This window comes from Cuculus canorus, chromosome 5 (assembly GCF_017976375.1).
Source record: "Cuculus canorus isolate bCucCan1 chromosome 5, bCucCan1.pri, whole genome shotgun sequence".
NCBI classification, from domain to species: domain Eukaryota; kingdom Metazoa; phylum Chordata; class Aves; order Cuculiformes; family Cuculidae; genus Cuculus; species Cuculus canorus.
This window is the reverse complement of record NC_071405.1, coordinates 10,650,255-10,672,791: the sequence shown is the minus strand read 5'-3', so window position 1 is coordinate 10,672,791 and position 22,537 is coordinate 10,650,255. Positions and strand designations below refer to the sequence as shown.

Below are 22,537 nucleotides of genomic sequence, written 5' to 3'. Positions count from 1 at the left end.
AACAAACGGGCAGTTTCTGTCCATCTGCTAACATGAATAGTGTGACTGATTCCAGCCACTCTGCCTTTAGTAACTAGGGTTACCCTGGTCTTTGCAACCATGTTTCTGATGAGTGAAGAGCTATACTTTACAACACGTGAGCATATCCTGCTCAACAGGGCTACAGTGCCTCTTCACAGAGTATTATCTTCCTTCACAGACTGTTCCTCTCTCTCTCATTCTGTTTTAGTCCAGACAGAAGCTATGTTCCCTAAGGCATCTCACGAGAACCAGATGACTTTTTTTAATACCTAAGTGTCAATGGAAAAGATGGGCATTTTCTTTGCAGATAACTTGCATTTCTGTGGTGTGACAAAACTAGTATATGGGAACAAAACTAGTTATGAAACTTACTGGGACGCAGATATTGCTCACATCTGGATGTAGAATGAGGACATTGTTGTACAGACCATAGAGTGAGGTATGGTGAAATATCTGTTTCAGAAGTGCCTCTGTCGAGGTGGCAACAGCCTCTGAGATGAGTGATTCCCATTTCACCCACAATATCCTCCAGGGTGTTCAGCTACTTGGCCATGGAAAAAGACTTTCGAGCAGGTCTTTCTGCTGCAGTGTTCAACCATGTCTGTATGTGATTCTGCAGAAAGACGACACGCACGGCTTGTGAATTTGACTTGTAGGCTATTATTGCAGGCACTCTGGAAAGATTTTATAGTTAAGTTGAAAAGGCTCTTCAGGGGTATCAAAGGACAAGTTGCAAAGAGTTAAAAGTGCCTGCATCTAGAGCTTGAGCTAAATATCACAACTCTTTCAGGCAAGTAATTGAAGTATAGGAAAGAACTTTGACTTGTTATACAGGTAGAGTACTTCGAGCTGCTTCACAAGAAAAGAAAGATCAATCTGATTCTTCCTGACAGTTTAACAAATGAGTCATGCTATCTGTTTTTAACACTAGTTCAAATCTCCCCAAACTTTCTGTAGATTAACTTCAGAAAATATTTCCTAAGAAATTACTAGTTATTATTCTATGTGCTTATGTGTATATTGATCCTACAGTTAATCTGCACTGAACAAATACCCATATGTTAATTGCCTGTTCTTTAAGCAATTACAATTGTCATAGTTATTAACTGTCACAGGACAACAAAGCTATTCCTTCTATAGCATTAAGTATGCAGACAGGAATCTGAAGGAATAGTCACAGAGCTATAGGTTTCCTGTTTTGCAGGAAGAAATTAAAGGCACCATAATCAACTGTTCTTTAAACACTACAGATTAAAAAAGAAACAAAACAGCTGGCTAGTGCAAATGAAGTATGAAGTATGTTGTGTACGCGTATTCTGATTTTCTTTCTAATGTAACAATTTCTTCCTGTCTTACTGGCTGAGAAATTAACACTTGAAGGTAGACAATTATACACTGATAGTATGATTTGAAATAGGGATTTCTCATTTTCCTTTTTGAGATGGTTGCTCAAGAAATGTTGGAAATGAATCTGTGAATAATTTTGAAAATTACTTAGTTTACAGATATCGATTGCAAAGAAAAGGGAAAAGAAAATAGAGATTTTTATTAATAACTTAGAAAGTGCCCAGAAATAGTTGTGTATAGTGGATAAGACTTGGAGGCAGGTAAGACTTCTTAAAAGAAAACACGGTAACCTCATGTATAAAGGCTCTTAAAAATACTTTTCAGTAAGATCACTAAATAAAACAGTTTATCTACTACTTCTCAGATCAGCAAAATGTTCAAAAATATTTGCAAATAACTTTTGACAAATTTGCAGGTGTTTCTAGCAAGAATGACAACTATAAAGAAGCATTAAAAATGAAAAAGAACTACAAGTATACAAAAACTTTCAGGATTCTAGGGTACTTTCTTGAGAATGAAAAATCAGAACATGACGTTGACTTTGCAGAGATCTGACACCATCACGTGTCTCATAGGGTTGGTCCAATGCAATTTGCAATACTAACACTGTAGTGATTCCCTGCTACAGTGAGTATATTGGTTTTCCTGTAGAATGTATTCCTTTCCTGCACTGTAGACAGTGTAGTCAGGAGAAAAAATTTTGTAAGTTCCACTGGTGGGATGGGTGAAGGGATCTGCAACCACTGCTGCCCATCATGTGAATGTCATGAAGATGGGCAGCAGGTGCATTGTACCATGGTGTTCCTTACCCAGATGCTACAGTACTGCAGGAAATCCTTATAGGATCTGATGTGGCTTCATGAAACATTGAGTTTTATCCTGTTCTCTTTTTTGCCTTCCCTTCCCTAGGGATCTGAAGATTACATTTTTGAGCAGCAGGGAGATCAGAAAGACTAAGTACTCCTGGTTCAGGTCAGTGAGTGCAAGGTTTAAATGCAGAAGTTAATGCACAGAGGACTAAGGAGTCAAAGTGTACAGTGCCAGCTACCCTATGTTACATCTACAGCCGCGTGTTTTTGAGATACAGAAGTACTATAAGTGAGCTTTGTCTGTTTTCAAAAGTGATTCTGCTATTGTGATTCTGCTATTCTGCTGTTGTGATTGTGATTCTGCTAAGTGATTCTGTGTACCTCCTCAAGCATAAATGAAAGCTTTTTGTCCCGTCTAGCCTTCTCTATAGCCAAGCACCACAAAGGGTCTGTAACTGAGTGGACTCTCAAAGCTCTGCAGTAGTTTAACTGGGTTGCCCCAGTTTCTTAATTCTGGGCCTCTCCATACCACAGACTGGTGAAATGAAGGGCCTAGAAAATATGCTGCAGGTGATAATCATCATGGTAATAGGTATATGGGTGATATTTCTTCAGCTACCGCTATTAATTGTTCATTTACTAGTGGTCTCATCAGGATGAGAGCTTCAGATCTGAGGCTGAATATCTGGGATAATCTCATTGTCTGTCGTTGGCCAGAAAACACAATAGGACAGTAATTTATAGTGAAATGATGGAACCTCCACCTCCCCAGAACTGACACAACTGTGTCCTGTGTCACCATTATTTGTGAAACAGCTTCCCATCTCCATCCACCCCAAAACTGCAGCCAGAAGAACTGCTGAAATATATCTCCCTATTATTTTACCAGACTTTTTAAAACATTCACAAGGTTTAAACATATTACTCAATGGTTTTATAGGTACCTCCATAGCCAATGTCAAGCTGCTCTGACGAGACATATCAAATGGCTGTTTTCAGAAAGCAGTTAAAGTCTTTGCGTAACCTCTAAAAGCAGAGTTCATCACATCTCTTGTTTGGTAGTATGTATGTTTTCCCTCAGAATTTTCACAGCTTTCATAACTCTTTGTTCTTAAAATAAGCTTAACAAATGTTTTATGTTGGCCGATATAGAACAAACAGTTTAGCAAGAAAGTAAATTATTGGTCTAAGCTGTTAGAAAGGAGTGAAAGGTAGATGAAATTGTTTTGGTCCAAAATGCGTGGTAAAAAATTTGTCGAGAGTTTCTCAGAGGAGTCAGTAGGAGTCCTTACTTAATAAAATGAGTTTTTTGAGCAAGAGTTGGTACTGAGGATCCAGAAGTCTACGCTGTTTCTATAGAGAGAACATCACTAGAAGCTGGTGTGAATCTTCTGGTGTAGTTTTACATTGCATACTCTAACGCTGCTCTCCTATGTGAACCAGATTGGTTACAAGGGGACAGTTGAAAATGCTCACTTCACAGAAAATAAAAAAGCTTCTAGGCTGGGTCTATGTTAGTGCTTTAGTTTGCTGTGTGATTCTGGATCTGACAGAGGGGTGCCTACTAAGCCTCCAACAATCCAGTGTATTCTAGCCATTGGATAAGTGGGAAGATGCTGATAAGGTAGCTTTTCCATTGGCTGTACTACTAGTGTGTATCTCAGGTTGCTGTCTGAGCTTGGGTTACCAAGAAAAATGGTCATCCAAATGTGTCAAATAATTTCCTCTAGGTATACTGTAACATCTATTAGAGGACAACTTTCTTAAAGTCCCCCAGGTGTAATCGTTCATGTTAGAGTTCTGAAGGTAGAGAAGTCCTAACTTTGAAAGCATCTCCACCAGGAAACATCGCTTGTTCTACTTTGAAGGTACTTTTTTTGTGGTACAGAAATATACTCCTTCAACTTTGTATTTGTTTGGGTTTTTTTCCATGTTTGTTGCATCGATAAAATCTGCACCTGTTTGTTTTGGCAACAGGAACAGTTCGTTGTCTAGCCTGTATAAACATTTCCCACCTGCCTTGTTTATCGCTCTTCCAGTGATAAATACCCACTACACTTGCTGTGGGTAATTAGCAGGCCAGTTAATCCAAAGAAAATACTTTCTTTCGGACATCTGCAAACCCTTTTTTTTTTTTTCCCTACAAGTACTTTTCTATTAGAAAGTATGAGACGATTTTTGGTTTTTTTAAGATATATGAGGAGAAAAAAAAGGTTTTCCAGATGATGTGTTGTTATGATGAACAGGCATTAATAATTGACATTTGTGGTGAGAGAGAAGGCAGTATGCACTCTGAGGGATTGTGATGATATCATGGTAACCATGAGAGCAAAGCCCGAGTGGTCTGTGATGACGGCAGATATGTGCATAGCTTTATACAGGCTGTTCCTCTGTTGGATGGTTTATATTTGATGGAAATCCGTTTATTAAATTCAGACGTAAAATACCTACACATACTCTTCAAAGTTTTCTGGAGAGAAGATTAGGTCAGCTCAGTTACACTAACATGGGGAGAACAAACTGCTACAAACTTCAAGCATTACCCCAGTGAAATGAAGGAGAATTTCTGCACTGATGTTACAAAGGGAATAGCTGTGTTGCAAGGGAGGAACCTGCAGATGGACGAGCCTGCTTCCCAGGAGCAATAGGTGAGATTTTCATCCTGTGTCCCCAGGGCACTGGCTGGTTTATGAGATATTATAGTTAGCTCCTACGAATTAATGAAGTTGCAATTTCCTTTGGTAATTTCCCCTCTAGTCCTTTCCCAAACCCTCCAAATACAGTGCAAAGGTGGATGTATTCTGTGATTACAGACACGCATTCTGCTGCCTTTACCTGACTTAAGAACTGCCATAGCTTGTCTTCTTCACACCCTCACAAACCATTTTACAGAAGCTCCTGAGAAAAACATTTTTTTTCAGACATTTTCTTTTGCCTTCAAAACTAATACACTTATAAAATTCCAAATAGTTATTATTTTCACTCTAATCATTCAGCAAATAAGTTAATTAACTCTGTAACAACCATTTCAAAGGGCAGGTTTTTGGCTGCCAAAGTGCTATGCTGGAGGACATCCTCAAGTCCCACCATTTCAGAATGGTGAAAACAGGCAGCTTCTGAGTTAAGTCTGGCAGAGGACAGTGGTCCTCCAACCTGCTTTTAACTAAGGTATTACTGCTTCAGTTTGCTGCTGCTTTCCGTTTCTGTAAGGGAAGGCTGCGTGCTAGCTACGCTACGGAGCATGACACAGAGCTGCTAATTTCAACACACTTAACTAAGGACTTTTTGCACAACATTCATTTTCAGTTGCATTCAGCCATTCTGTTTATCTCCATAAGCTGGCAAAGCAACTGAGCTCTGACATTAGAGAATCCCTCTGGTATGAGAATTTCTTTGCTGGCAGACAGCTCTTTGCCTTCATAACACCGATGGTGACAAGGGACAAGCCGTCATTAGGTACTGTTATGTTGTAGCTACTAAATATGTATTTCCCAATATCTTGGGAAACTAAACACGTAATCATTGTTGCAAAGTACTTGACATATAATGTGTTCTTGGTTTTCTTCCTGTTGTACAAATCAGCTGGAAAAACCTCTGTTGCAGATAGTAGTTGTTTAGCAGTAGTATTGCTTCAAGCTAAATGTGAGCAGGTATATCTTTGTTGTCTGGTCCTTTACATAAAGAATAACAACATCCTAAAAACTGTAAAGCATAAGGTTCATAGTCTCATTCTCAGCCTTCTAAGACAGGATCTGGGCCTCACAAGGTACTGTTAATTGAATGATGTTGTTTGCTATTTCCTATTCTGCTTGAATACACTGGCTGTGCAGGTTTAAAAGTCTTCATTTTAAGGAGATGTACTCACATAACCTAGTACTGCATACAGTGATTATAACAAGTATTTGCTCTAAACTCAAATAAGCATGGAAAAAAGGACACTGTTGAAGTCTGATTTACTATTACAGTATAAGATACCCAGTAACAGCATATCTGTAAAAATATGATTGCATTAGTATAGCTTGTGGTGTCTTAGACATCACTTTCCTTAAGAATGGCTTTCAGGACTGCACAAACATCCATGAAATGATGTTTTAAGATATAAGTAGGTTCTATGACATTTAGTTATACCTTCATTGTCATAATACAAGGTGGGAAAAGCCAGGCAGACTCCTGAGCAAATGAAAAGTCCCAGCCTTAAACGAAGACCAGGAGGTAAATATTAGGCCTTTAAAAAATGTCCTAAGAATTTTCCACTTTTTCTTAGTTCTTAGGTAATATCCTTCTTAAAAACAAATGGATACTTAACAAATGTATTTAAAGTATAATAAAATCTGTGACAGAATGAGAGGTGAATTAATAAATGTTTTCTTTATCATTCTTTACTGTCCAGAGGGATGCATAAGGACCACTGACTGAGTTCCTCTCTTTTTTCCAACACAATTTCTGTAGCCTAGTTATTCAAATTATTTCTGTTTTTTCTCTTGGTTACATCTGTTTCAGTATTACTTCCACATAACTTAAAATATTGTTCATTTCTCCTACCCAATAAAGTATCACAGAAGTTTTTATTAAAATTGATGAGAGCATTTTTTTGTTACAATGAGCATTTTGTTGGCAAATCCCCAAGTATTTCAAAATATAAAGTGTTGCAGTTGTTGATCTCTGCTTAAAGGAAGCCCCACAGTTTTCTGTGTTTAGTGTACAGGCATGTAAAATGTTAGAAGAAATTCTTTAGAAATGGATAAAGGAAAAGAAATATAATGCAAATGTACCTTATTTGTTTTTCTCCACCTTTATCTGAGAAGTACAAAGCAAGAGGAATACTGAAACAGTCTGTGTAAAGGCAAAATACTTGAGCACCTTGGGGGAAGAAGAGAGGAAAGTTCTGTGACAGGTAATTTTGTGCTCTATCTTATGAATTACAAATGTGTTTGAGGTAAGTACAATCTTTTAGTGTCTATCTCGGGGACCTATGTTGCTTATTGATTCTCCTTTTTCACTTGTGATTACTCTTCAGACTTTAATTGCCACAAGGTAAGTTAGGAGACTAGTTTCTGTAGGTTGTGAGGATCAGCCATCAAGGTTGAGTAATTTTCATTGTATTTTCACCCTGTTTTTTCCCTCAGGGTTGAAGAACTAATAGGTGCGTTGTTTAGCAACCAAAATGAACCTGTTTTGTTCCTATTAACATTCAGCTTTTGCTTAGGAGGAAGTACTCATCCATTTCAAATATTTGCTTTGTGCCAGACCGGATTATTGCAGACCTGGAAGGCCCATGTTAAAATTAGCATTAGTTTCCCCATTAAAAAAAAAGTAGGAAATGTACAGTATGGGCACAAAACCACTATTTCCTCTTTCAGAACAAGAGATGTAAGTATATACCATGTTTGTAGGCTGATAAACAAGATCTATTCCAAGGAAGCTAAACTAAATGGCTTTTTCTCTTTGCTTTGTATAGGAGCTGTTCCTTGAGGACTGAGCGCTTATATTTGAATAACCTGTTTCCCTCAGTAAGAGAGTCAGGTCTGGCTGTTCCTGCCACGTTTTCAATAGTTCATTCTAGTCCTGTGTAGTTATTTTCTATAGGCTTAGTTTTAGGCTGGATTAGTTCCCTGATGTAGTTTACACGGCTTCATAAGCAATTGCATGAGAACAATGTGAAGGGGAATAAAGACAGAAGAGTACATGGAAAAAGATTCTACTGAGATGAGGAATGCCTGTGGAATCATGACTTCAAAACTATCCTTGCTAGGATGATCTTACTGCCTCCTATTTGAGTCTCAAAGTGTGTCTAAGTAAAAAGCTTTATCTCTGAATTCAGCTGAGGTGTTTTGCTACACATGAACTCTATGTTTTCTGTTTGATAGCCTGTGTTCAGTATTGATTTCTCATCTCCCTTGGTTTCCCAAGATTTCTTAATAGTTCCTTTTCAGATTTCAGAGGATGCACTGGTTTGTTTTGCTTTATACAAACATTTTAGACCATTCTTTAATCTCCTTCTATATATTGTTTTTCTTGTCTGATGTTTCAGGTGTGAAAAGAAAGTTATTTTAGTTTCAAAAATGATATCACTGAAGCATTTTCCCACTACCTTTAATACTACATTGTGAATAATTACATATTATTCCAGGTTGTTGGTTGTTTGACATAATAATTATATACTTTTATATATATACAGATACTGTGGGTATGCAAAGGTTTCACCCTCCAAAACCAGATACAAACACATTTTGTATCTGTTTTACATTGGAGATTACATTATTTTATTAACATTCTAGAACTGTTTATGTGTAGCAGATTTACATATTTAATATTAAAAAATAATTTTTAAAATGAGAATTATGAATTGAGGCTATGAATCTTTCTACCAAGCAAGCAATATAACAGAATTTGTAACGTGAGATAGCTTCACAAATTGTGCTGTATTAGCTGAGAATGGACCAGAAATTTGACTCAGGTTTCAGTGAAGTTGATGGAAGTCTCTGCATTGGTAATTATGGGGAATACACACCAGCTTATTACAGCTTAGGCTAAATCTGCCTAACTTCTCACTGTAGTCAGTGAAGAGACATGAACCTCTCCAAGGGAAAGTTTAGAGCAGAAGCCTAGCATATCTGCTCTTACTCATGCCCTGCAGGATGATGTGGTCAAGTCCTCTTCAGTTTCTAATTATCTGTATAAGCAGCGGTTTCTATAGCATCTGATGCCACAGCAGCAAGTCCTTTCATGTCTTAATTGGATCAGTATGATGGCATTACATGGCAATACTCATTTTAACTTTAATAAAGTAGAAATTTGTCATGTTGGTAGGTTTTATAAAAATATCTGTTATATAAAGTGAATTATTTTTTGACAAATGTAAGTAAAGACAATAAAATTAGCAGCAGAAAGTTTAAGTTTCCTTTTAGGCAGATTTCTTAAAGATAAATTAGGGTTCAATGAAAGAAGAATGGGCCCCGTTATTTAGTAGTTAATAAGTATCATTACTTGCTAACCCTGATTAGTAAAACTATGCTTCTTGGTTCAGACACGCTCACTACACGTATGTACAATTTCGTAGAAAAAAAGAAGGTCTGCAATATTTATTGCATCTTGTCTTTGAGCTTTAAAAGGAAAAGATTAAAAACTGTAATAACAAAGGGTCATGGCATTTCATTTCATAAAATATACAAGGTCTCATGCAAGTATCAAGTCCCAAACTCACCAGGGAAACCAGTTTTAATAGTTTCATCCTAAATCCCTGAAAATGTAAGCTTTTAATCACCTTTAGTCAAATTGGGATACTATGTTCACTTCCTCAGCTCAGCTGCTCAGTACAAGAATCCTCTGTTTCCTGCACCTTGAAGTATTCTCAGTACAGTTATGAGTTCCACATGTCTTCAAAGGGATACACATGGTTTGGGTGACTGTTGAATATGCTTCATTTATTTTCTCTGTTTACTGAGCAATTGCACAGAAAAAAACCAACCCAATTGTGTTTAAATCATGCAGACATTTAAATAGTTTGCTTGTTAAAACATATAACATCTAAACTAATAATTTAATTAAGGCCTATTTAGTGCTATGGTATTAACATTGTAGAAATGACAAGGTTCACCACTTTTCACAACCTGAAAAGAGTGTTGAAAGATGTGCACTGAGCTAAAACCATCTACAAAAAAAAGAAAATAAATCAGACAAAATAAGATACATCACTCTGGTACCAATTAATATTAAACCAGCATTCAAGATGAGTAAGATTACACTGGAATGCACATACTTTTCAGCAGCAGTGCTGGCTTGAATAGCCTGCACCTCCGACTGCTAATTCCTCCCCTTTCCTTTTAGTGTCCTGGGGCAGCTAATTTTGCAGCTATGAAGTTCAACCAACTCAAACCCATTATTTTCTCTGCTGCTTTATTTCTAAGTGAGATCAGTTCCCAGCTTTGGTTCACAGTGTGGATAAGTAAACCCTTATGCCAGAACAACAGAAGAGATTATAAAATGGCAAAACCGAGAATCCAGGATGCTGTAGTTGGGCAAAAATTGTCAAAAGTTTTGAACACAGTATAGAAATCACTCACAATTTCCTGTGTTGATAAAGTTCAAAGAATCAATGTTTTACCTTATGTGCACATCAAGAAATCTTTATTATATATTTATATTTTAAAAGATTGGGAAGGAGCAGACTAATTGAACCAGATATACCAAATAGCAAGCCGACCTTTCTGAGGAGCTGAGTTAATTTAGCAAATTGAACTTCAATTCACATATTGCTTTACCTACCACACATATCTGTCTAGAGGGTTTTTTATTTTCATAGTGCGTTTTTTATTTTCATATTGCATTTTTTATTTTCTATAACTATAATTTTGCAAATGTTCTTTCACACAAAAAAGAGGAGGGGGGAAAAAGTCTGTATTTTCTGCTCTCTGAGTGATGTTCAAGACATATAAATTCTAGGAATCAAAGGTCATTCTTTTTTCTATTTATTTACTTCTATGCATAACAAAAGGATTTTAAGATGCATACTGGATGTTCAGTGGTAACATAATAAAAGAAGAATTTTTTTCCCCTAGTATTTCTGTGATATGCCAGAGGTTCTTTATTTAACTTCATTGGAGTGAGTTATGCTGGTATTTTAGGGCCACTTACAGATTGTATTAGTACATGAGTATCATAGTGCCTTTTCAACATCTCTGCTTAATACTGCCTTCCTATCTGCACACCCAGATATGATCTTTATTCCTTTAAATCAGACTACCAATTTTAGAGGTTTCTGCTCATAGGCACTTGCTCCTGACCCTGGGGTGCAGTATTGGTATTGGGAGCACCCCTGCACATGGAGTTGTCTGAGTTAGAAAAATGATCTTCCAAGGTTTCCTGATTTGTTATTTAATGCTCAAAATTTTATTGAATAAATCTACAGCATGTTTCTCTAAATGCTTTGGCTTTCCACAACTCATGTGACAACAAATTTTCTCATAAGAGTGTAAAGGTGAAGAGTGATAGATGAAATGCCACGGTGTATTTCATCAGATAATTCATGATTAACATGATATTTTTAATAAAGTTATGTTTATTCTTGATGAGATTACCATTTAGAATCATATTGCAAAAGTCAGAAAAAAATACTTTGTAGTCATTGGTCCCCTTTTTCAACACTACACACTTTTAGGTATACACTTAATTTTATTCCTGTTATTTCTGTTGCATGCAGAAGTGAAATACCTGCTTAGATTTGCTTCTTTTCTCTATCCAATTTCTTTAGATTTTGATAATGCCTGTTATAGAAATGTTTGTTTCTCTCTTGTCAATGTCCTGGGTCACAATTTCCATTGTATTGTTTACTCTTTCTACAGATAATGAACTTTTCAGCTGAATAATAATAAAAAACGGCCTACAGGAAAAAAAAAACCAAAAACCAAAAAGCATGTAAAATAAAACATTTGATAGTAGTCCTGTCACAAAGGAATTTGTTTCATACAGACAACACATGCCTGAAATAGCTTTCTTAAATTAAATAATATTTCAGTTCCCCAAGAGTTTCACATGTGGAACCCTTTGAAGGTCATAAACTCATGCTCAAAGACATTCAGATTAACATCTATTTTGAGTGCACATTAACTTATCATCACAGCATTGTAATCATTCTTCATCTTCAGATCTGCAAAGTGAGAGAGCTGTTGTTTCTGCCTAAAAGCTGGAAAACTGCAGCACAAAAAGGATAACTCTCTTAAAGTTGGTAGAATATCTGGGAATAATCTGAGATTTTCCTAATTTATAAGATAGTGTGAAGCTGCTAGTTTATCCTTCCTCCATCCACTAAGGAAAATTACCAAAACCAAGGTGAAACTTGCATTGGCAAAAGGTAACAAAATAACCTCTGGCAAACAGAAAGAAGATCACATCACTCAGAGGAGAGCTACTTTCCTATTTCTGCATTAGACACAGATCTTGAAATGTTCCCTGTCCATCACAACCACCACTTTTAAAGTTGTTGTAACTACTTTTCCTTCTGTCATTTCACATGCCATAGTCTGGATGTACACAGTGACTGTTCCAACTTTTCAATGGTGTGAATGTGGAATAACTGTAATACAAATATTTCATATGGTGTAGAATTTTGTCAGATGTTTTGCTTCAGATATGAGAAATTTTTATGAAAAACAAATCCATGATTCTAATAGGATTATTAATTTAGAAACAGTTAATTTACAGTATAAGATTTTTACAATATGGCCTGATTTACAGAAGTTATATTATCATAAATTTGACAAATCTCTTGGATATCCAATGTTCTTATGGGAAACCTGACTTTAAATGTTTTGTTATTCTGATTTCAGAGGAAATGTTCAACACCACACATTTCATTTTCTGATAAAGGTAAGTCTGAAGTTTACATCATCTCATTATAACTTTATATTTTCTTATATTAAGAAACAATTTCTCTCATTATCAATTCTCCTGTTTTTTTTAATTTCCAGAAAATAAAACCCCCACACTTTTGTAGGAACAGGGCAAAATCTGTTGGTACCTGTTTGGTAGAAACAGGCTCCTGAGATTACCTTTTCCATTTCTGCTTTCAAAAGTAAGGCAAAGGTTTTGAAATCGCTAAAGAAAACATGAAGCCTTGTATTATTTACATGAGTAAGGATTCTACAGATGGAGCCTGACATAAGGGTGATTCAGTGATGTGGGTAAAAGAAACTTCTCCAATCCTTTTCACACAGTTGGGAATATCTCTCATCTAGTGTTTTTCTGATGCCTGGAAAGAAAAATATCCTTTCCCTCCCTCTATATACTTCTTACTTCCTGTAAGTAACATGCTGGGTATTTTATTCTGGTCAGCTCACTGACTGCAGTGGGCATTGCATCCAGCCTAAGGATCTAGCAAAAATCCTTAGGCTGGATCCATAGCAAGTATAAATACCAAAACTTTATTAACTTCAGTGGAATTTTGCAGCTGAAGTGGTTTGATTGTGTTTTGATGAGACCGTAAGCCTCTATACATGCATGCACATAAACAGGTTGGTATGATTGCTTACAAAGTACTGCTAGAGCAAATTCTTGTCAATTTTGATAGTCAGGTACCATAGTACACTGTATCACAAAGAACTGTTTCTCATGAATCAAAAATATATGTTTGTGTTAGTTTGCAAAGCTACCATTGCATGTTCTCTTTATTTTTAACAAAATCAAAATCCAGGATTCAGTAGCTATATTTATACTGAGACCACTGAGTGTTTTGCAGTTTGATAAGAGCATGAGATAAGCCTAGAGTTCTCTGGCTGAGGTGTTTTTTTTTTTTTTGATTCTTGTACCAAATGGTGTGATGTATCTTCTGTTTTACTTCAATGAGATATGATACTCAGCTTCTTGTTGATCTGAAAAAGGTACAAAAGAAATGCAGAAACCTGATGCTATCACTGAAGCCACGGGAAACCAAGAGCCCTCAGCGTCCTTGAAAACTGTGTGTTAAGTGCCTCGAGCTGATGACAAAAATTGGAGTTCCCTGAATGGAATTCCAGAGTGCATGCCATATAGCATAATATTTCCGTTGAAAACACCTGTCTATGTAATTAAAATCTGTACAAACTAAAAATCAAAAGAAAGTAAAAAAGGTAGCAGCCAACACAGATAACCTCAAATCTTTTCATAATTACCTCCTTCAAACTAAACCGCTTATATCCTTCAGCTGATACTAAAATATCTCGCATTAATCTATTGTTATGAATATCACTGTTCTCTACAATTTGCTTAAGATTATATTTTTTGGAGTATCATAATTGGCAGTTTGGCAGAGCATAAAATATAAGTTAATGAGTTGAAAGAACAGACTGTACTTACAAATTCAAAGCATTTTCCTATAAACTATCTGCAGTTTTCTTTCAAAAAATTTATATTCTGAGTACCAAGTTCTGAACTCTCTTGCAACTCCATTATGCCATATTCAGTAGAGAATATCATTTTCACATACAGTAGTGACCCCTGAATAAAGAAGTACTTCATATTTTGAGTAGTAACTCCAACACAGCCTTACAGGTGCCCCACAACTGTCTCAGCAAGGATGATGGTTGGAAAGTAAAGATAAACATGGATCTTTGCTTCCTCCAGTGATCTTTGTACATTCAACATCACTTTAAAAACTTTCTCAAAATCTCAAGACTGTTATTTTGCCCCCACTTTCCTGTGGAGAACTGCTGGAGTGCACTGCACCTGGCTCGCACTTCATTCATTGGAAAGTACCCTCCTATCCAGCCATTCAGATTCTGTGATAATACACAGCAATATAAAAGCCTAAAATTGATTAAATCAAATTAATATGCTTCTTACACCAAAACAGAGATCTCTCCTTTCAATTATCAACTGTGACCAGGGAATTTTTCACTGTACTTTGTTGTCTACTTTCTCACTTTTTATCTGATTTTATGTAGTATCTTTATATACTTCAAAACGTGGAAGTCAAACCTAGAATTGTAAGTAGACTTTATACTTGAATTAATGAAATATCTCTGCTTTTTTCTTGGTTCACTTTTTAAATGACTAAGCATTCCTAGTTCTAAGTTTCTCTCCACAGCAGGAATGAATGAATTTCTGAGAGATCTGTGCATCTAGTCTGCTAGTACTGCTGGCAGAAATACCATATAGTCTTTTATATACTCTTCTCAAGCATCAACATCATCAGGTATTTTCTGGTCCCAGGACTTTTACTGAAAACTGTTCAAAACCAGTGATAATTATAAACCTCTTCCTAATTTCCAGTCCAAGTATCATCACTCTTTAATAGGTGTGGCATCCTTTCACTTTAGGGAAAAAATGATGTCTCCATTAAAACATTTTCACTTATATAATCCAAATCCATCAAAGAGATGAAAAATGAAGCCCCTTCAGAGAGGCTTGGTTCATAGGATTAAAACGATGGTCAGTCTTAATAACAAATTTTAATTTGCCTTGGGAAGTGAAATTCATATTCTATAGGCCCGTTTTATGACCAAAATAAAAAGGGGTTCGCACATCTTTGTAGGCTGACGTGTTAATTTGGTAGCAAGATAGTAGACATCTTACCTGTTTTAAAAGTTCACATAAAAGATCCAAAAGGCTATTACAGTCCAAACTACTTCCTATTAGCTACTTATTTTTGTCAAAATACTATTTAAAAATATTAAGTTTAAAATCCATTTTCTGAAGCAAAAATCCAAAGTGAAACTTCCTTCACAGAAGATGAATTTCACGTGACTTCAGTTTTAATCAAGGGAATCAAGGACCAAATTGTAAAAACCAAAGCCATGATAGTGCCTAAATTTATTTTAGAATCAGGTGATTCCAATATTTTGCCCAGTAATGCCATGCCAGACAATAGTACGACTGTTGTCACAGTGTTCATAATTCTTATGCTTTGCCTTTTAATATTCACACACACACATGCAGTCCCAACTGTGTATATCAAAAAATTTGGTTTCAAACATGAGCGGTTTGTAGAAGATTATAATCTGACATCCTTGTGTCCGGGATTTTTTTGACTCTCAGGAAAAAAAAACCCAAAAAACTAGATAATTTGGAATTTCCTTAAAAAATGTTATAGAAATGTAAATGCATAATGCTCCCTTTAGCCATTTACAAAATCTTGCCACCACATAAAAGAAAGCTTTCATTTGGTTTGGAATATTTTAACAATATCAACTATTGTTGTAATAACAGTAAATTATTTTACTTCACTGCTGAAAATTGACTATATAGATACTAAAATAATACACCAAAATTTTTGGTTAGAAGTTTTCATACTATTAAAACAGCAATTAAAACAGTTGGTTTTCATATATTTTAGTATTGTCTTTGTAGAAAATCCTTAAATATATACAATTAATTTTTAATCTGACATTTCTACATCCAGTGGTTGTATTAGTCAGGTATAGATCTGAGTTGATTAACTTGCTAATTGAAAATTGTAAATTTAACTACAGACAAATTAATAACAGGACAATTTTTAGGACACAATATTCAGCTACCTACTTGCAGAAATACCTTCAAAAATGAGTCAGTAATGGCACTGAGGGACAGGAAGAGCAGAAATAGGAGACCTTCAGATCTTAACATTAAAAAAAACCCAAACATAAAATATTCAATGGGTGGAGAAATGGAATATGTCCAATGTCTAAGAAGGGGTAAGACAAGGCATGCAAAACAATGAAGGACACAAAGACACACAACTTTTATCCAACCTATTTCTAAACTCAAGCTGAAGGACTCATCTCATTGTATGTCTGGAGTTTTAAGGTGATGAAAACATTAATTTATCTCATAAGTAACAAAACTCTCTAGAGGGCCTTATGGTGGTTAAGCAGCCTCTGTACTGGGAGTTAACATAGATCAAGAATTTCATGGCAAATAAGCAGTATCAGCTGCTTAACAGACAAGGAGAACACCGATTTTTTATTATTATTATTATTTTTAACTGTAGGATAGGCTTTAGACTACTCTACAAAGGTAAGCTAATTCACAGAAGGCTAAGAACAGATTTTGTTAAGAACCAGCGACAACACATAAACTCTCTGGGTAAACTAAGATGTTGTTTAATCTTTTCATATTATGATATCATCTAGAAGTGATACATTAATCGAGCAGCCTGTTTAACCATTCTGCTGTAGCTCACTCCACATTAATACCTCTGTGTAAATAATTCTTTGAACAAGTATAGAAAAAAAATTAAAAATATATAAATCTCTTATAGTGCAGGATTTACATTTATCAGATGTTGGTGACTATGAAAGTTATATACCTGTAGCTGGCAAATGCTAAATTGTGCGCAGTATGTTGGTCTTTATTTATGATCCTCAAGTTAGCCTTGGCCTAGAAGCATAAACATTAATAGGCCACTACCCCTTCCCTGATGCTACTGGCATCTATACAAATGTTCTGTTTTCTCCAGTCCTGCTCAAGATATGGCATTGTTCAGTATTTCCTCCTCACAAATTCTCTAGAATTGTTAACATTTAACGTAGCTTGGATTCTACCAGTGCTAAGTTTCACTTTTTTAAGGAACTAATCTGAGTTCCTCTAAAATAATAGGAACTTGTTATGCACAGCTGCATTTTCACTGTAATTGTAAGACGGGCTAAATTTCTGATCAAGGAAAACTAATAGAATCCAGCCAAATTCCTAATATTGCTCAGAAGTGCAGAGAATAACAATGCTTTTAGCAACTTCTTCCTCCTTTATAGTCTTGAAGATGGTTCCTTTAAATTTATGTTCACATTGTTTTCTGATGTACTAGAAAGAGGAAACTTAAGTCTGACAAGGAGACTGTTATGGGGGTGGAAAATATACACGATCCCATCAATGGAGCTGGAGGTGGGAGGAACAGCTGCTTCTTACGTAATGACATATATTAGTCCCATTGGTTTAATTACATTGTAACCTTAAACAACAAACATCTGTTTTCCATGTTTTCTTCCCAAAGGCCCTGACATTTCCAACACAACAAAACCTTCTTATATTTTTTCATGATAAAATAGTTTGAGGCAGTCAATAATAGGAATGTTAATGGTATTAAAGAAACTCAGACTCAAAACTAAAGACAAGATCCACAGGAAAAAACATCATGGTTGTTCTCATAGTTTTCTTATCTCCTATATTCTACTTGATTGTATCCTACAAAATGCAGAGATGAAGGAAACTGTGGATTAAGATGTCGGGGTTTTTTGTCCTGTTCTCCTGTGCTCATGAATTTTTGCAAAGAATACGTACCTGTGATCTATGAGACATATTTAACTTTGAGATCAATTCTGTTTCCAGTATAAAAATAACTGGTGAATCACTGTGCAGATCTCAAGCATGTTTTTAAATTCCATTGTGTTTTCCTTTCTGTCTTTGCTGCATCTACAAAAACAATCCATTTTTAGGTCTTGTATACTCAGGGAATGGTGTACTGCTGTGATAAAGGGTGAGGGAATCTGCATAAGTCTATATGCTATACAGGAGGTCCGAGTGAATCACAAAAAGAAAAAAAAATCCTACATGGCAAAGACTTGTTTTGTAGTAAAATTCAATGTCCTAAAAATTGTGTTTGAAAGTAGATGTTTCTACATATCAAATGATGGGGTCCCTAGAAATCCCTAAAATGAGACTGCTAGGTAGGAAGGTAAGTGGGAACAATAAGCAGACTGAAAAATCTTGCAAATATGGTTATGCACTTGTCATTTGGAGAAACTTACCTAAAATCAGGAACTCAGTAATGTTCAGTGGAATTTATCTGTGGTATAGGAAATAATTTTTGAAGGAGGATACAACTGCAGAAATGTAAACAGAAATAAGTATTTCAGGATGCAGTAAATTGCATTATAATCGTGTGTTTCAAGAAAGATAATTAAAGATGGAATTCAGGTTTAGAAGGCATTTTAATAATTAATGCAAAATCCTTAGACAAATATTGTAAATTTTACAGATTATATACTTGGTAAGTACGGGATAAGCTGTGTCTATGAAATGTTACAAATCTGTAGGGTATGGAAATTCACAATCAGAGATATGACCCAGCCCCCAGACTCTGATAATGCACTAACCAAACACTTAAATGATATTTCATTTATTTCAGTCTCATTTGAAAATTTACTGGTTGTTAAAGATGTAGTAAAAGAGTTGGAAAATAACTGCTTTTCACATTGTTACAGAATATTTACAAATACATAATTTCCACCAGTAATCTGATCAATATAAATGTAGGTTCAAAATATTTTATATGCATTCAAAATATAATATCTTTGTGTTTTGTTATAAAATGTGACTGAATTTATTTATAAACTGTAAAACTAATTGGAATCTCCAAAAAATTTTACTTCAGAATGAGATCTTTGCACAACATACTTTTTTGTTTTCCAAGAAGACTGTTCTGTCTTGCGTGCAAAAACAGGTAATTCCCAGCTACTTTCAGTCTACTTAGCAGTTATTTTCACAGACCTACAATAGATTTTGCTTTTAAAATGCTCTTTCTACAGTATCACAATAGAACTCCTTTGCTTACTTGCTGCTTCCATGAGAGTCATTCAGGATCAGACCAGAGTAACTGACAAATCTTGCCTCAGGTCTTCCAGACTCACATCTAGAAATGATATCTGCGTGCATCCTGTGAATGGCGTACACAGTCGTAGTTCCTGCATGCATCATCTTGCATTTCGTTGTGTTAAAATACAAGTTTGTTAAACAGCCATAGAAGTTTTCAATTTTAAACTGGCCAATGAGACAAACATTGAAATGAAGTCATCTGACTCCACTGAAAAAATCTCCAATTAATAAGGTTCCCCATTAACATTGTGCCTTGCAATCTCTCAGTATCTTTTGTTTTATATTGATTTTTCCATAGCTATAACTATTCCTCGATGCTAAATGAAATGCTTAAAATTTAGACATTTTACGTGAAGAAGAAACTAATCTGCTCAAAATTTCTACATGGTTTGTTTGATGACATTTAATTTCATAAAACTGGAAGTGATTGGCAATGGTCCTGTTTTTCTTTCAGTCCCCTTTTATTGCTGTCTTGTAGTATCTATTTCTATACTTTCTTTGGGCCTGATTCAAAGCTGTTACTGTTAATACTGCATTTTTTTTCTTGGAGCTAGATATTTTATAACAGTGTTTATATACAGTGTTTGCTGAGGGTATAAATAAGATGTAAAAAATTGCTGCATTGAGATATGTGTTATTTGCGTTTTAGATCCTGTTACACAGGGCACATCTAAAATGCTTAACAATGGCTAGGAAGCAGGCTTAAGCACTGGATCCCTGATCATTGGTTCATTTCCTTGATTTACTCTGGATCACTCCCAAGCTGGATTGGAGTGCTCCCAAAAAGCAGGATGAATCAATTCAGTGCATCAAATATAGCTTCCTCTACCTACACAGTATTTTAAAAAACTATCTCAGAATGCTTAGCACCCTCAAATGCACCTTCATGCCACTGCCTCAGTCCTTCCTGTAACCTCAGTTTTGTGATATAAAACCAGACTCTCTGGGAGGCTGCAAAGTAGCCTATGCATTATAAACTCTTGGAATTTTTGGAAGTGTACAATAATGATAACATATTAGGGCAACACAGTACCACATGGGGATAGGAAGATAGTAAGATTTAAAGGCTAGAGACCCCGGCTGAAGGCAATCTACCCCAAAAGATGCTACTGTGAAGTAGTATGGATATAAATCCATTCACTCCACTTGGTACTGGAGTTGCTTAGGCATTTGAAATGGGTATCATTGAGAACGTGAGAAAAAACTTTCAAGGTTGGGTTTCTCCTCTACCTAAATAATTTTTCATGGTGAAAAGCGGTTTATATTTGATATTTTGGGTTGGTCTCATTCCTAGATAAACATTTTTCTTTTTAAAAGAAGAAAAGAAATGCATTATCCTAAACCTGTTGGGAAGAAAGAGAAGTTTTTGACTGCAATGAAAGGTGTGGTGGGACACACTCATGTATCTTCTCTGTACCAGGACAGTCAAATGACAGGTAGTGTGGTATTAAGATAACATGAAGATTTTCCTTTTCAGGGTTTAAAAGGTATATGTAACATGTCATTTCTAGTGACATTAACTTTAAGAAAGACATGTAATTGCAGATTTCAGTTAGAAAGAGTATTTGTTGGCTTGTCTAGATTTTCCTTCTTCACTTCAACACAAGAAGTCAAATGTGAAAAGTTAAATCAGCCTGTCTTGCATTGAGTTGGCAATATCGCCCGAGTTGTAAAAGGTGACATTTCCTTTTTGTTAGATTTTCACAGGATTTTTTTCTTTGTGATAATTTCTGATGGATCTTAGTTTTGAGCTGTTATAGTAGGAAATTACAGACTCAGAAATAAAGTAATTCCCTAATCATAGAAAAACCATATCCATGCCAAATTAAGGGGCATTTTTCATGGGTAAAGTCAGAGGCTTAGCTGTTAAATCTAAAATCTCTTGACTCTTACTGCTCCTGAGCAGTGGAAAAGTTTTCTTACATCATTTCCAGTAACTTGAGTGTACAGATAGGAATAATTCTAGTAGCTGGTCCCTATCATTGATGCTGCATTTTGGATGTATTAGAACCCCACTGCCTTAATTTCTGTAGCCCGCTGGAACCATCACTTCTGTCCATACTAGCACTTGAGAATAATGAATCTTCTCATCAAACTCAAAACTGTGGAAGGGGCTTCATCATCTTACATAGCTCCTGTGCTGTGGGTCTTAAAATGCAAAAGTTATTAGTATAAGATGCAAGTTAATCAGTTTGCAAAGACTGGGAAGAAATAATGAAAAGGATGAAAATAAACACTAAGGTGGCATCAGCAGCAATTGGATCTACTGCATGTGAATAACCTTTGAGAAACAGCACTCGGAATGAGGGAAGCTTGGGGAATTCATTGACATATTTGTAAAACTCAGTTTCTTTGGATGTTAGCCTCTCCCTGATCTTCAAGTTTTAAGAACCTTGCAATTCACGAGTTCTACATTTAAAAAATAAAATAAAATTTGAAAAATCCAAAATAATATAAGCTTTCCAGAAGACCACTTTGAACATTTTAGTCTGGCAAATAATGCAATGCAACTTAGGTTTTTCTGATTTACACTCAAAGAAAATCCCTTTCCTTTCAAAATAAACTCACAAACAGTGCTGGTATCCTTATTTTAAATCAAACAAATGTAGAAAAGCAGTAGCAGAAGAGGCAGTGAGAGGTCATGTGCTTCACCCTTTTGTGCTGAGGAATGATCCATCCTGTAGATCCTCAGCCTTTCTTTGTGCAGTTGATAATTAAATGTACTTAAAATCTGCTATTTTTCTCAACAATAATTTTCTGTAGGGCCTCATGACTAGACCACAGAATTTGTCCAGTGTTTTATCCTAGATATTGAGTGCATTTCCAAGCAGAGGACTTAAACATCCTCATTATATAATACTGAGTATTCAGACAATAGAAGATAAGTCTGTTGTCAAGTTGCATTTCCAATTGACATTCTGTGAGACGTTAGAAGTCACTACATACATCTTCAGAGCATGTGGGTGTCATGACATTAAAAATGACATAAAACTTATTATACAGACAGAAAATAAACATTTTCTTCCCTTAAAGAATATAAGATTGATGGATAATTACTTTGCTTGCCAAGGAGAGACTTCTAAAATCAGTATAAATCATAAGGTCATTAAATTGGTAGAGTAGTGAGAAATAAATCAATGCCCTGAAGATGACTAGTTACAGGATACATGGCTGAGTGATATTTTGTGAAGACCATACTGTGCATCTATCTAATTGGGTTGACTATGTTAGAGACTCTATAACAGAGCTAGCTGAATAAGTCAAAGACCACCCACGTATCACCCAAATGACTTACGTGTCGGTGGGACACTCAGGAAAAT

General features: G+C 35.6%; 1 long non-coding RNA gene across 1 annotated transcript; it reads right to left on the bottom strand.

Moving 5' to 3' along the window:
- Positions 1-291: 291 nt before the first annotated feature.
- LOC128852324 (uncharacterized) lies at positions 292-21,681 on the bottom strand. The gene is made up of 3 exons (XR_008450085.1): positions 19,177-21,681; positions 18,371-18,445; positions 292-634 (listed from the first exon to the last, which is right to left on the bottom strand). It is a non-coding gene; the product is annotated as an uncharacterized LOC128852324 (long non-coding RNA).
- Positions 21,682-22,537: the final 856 nt, after the last annotated feature.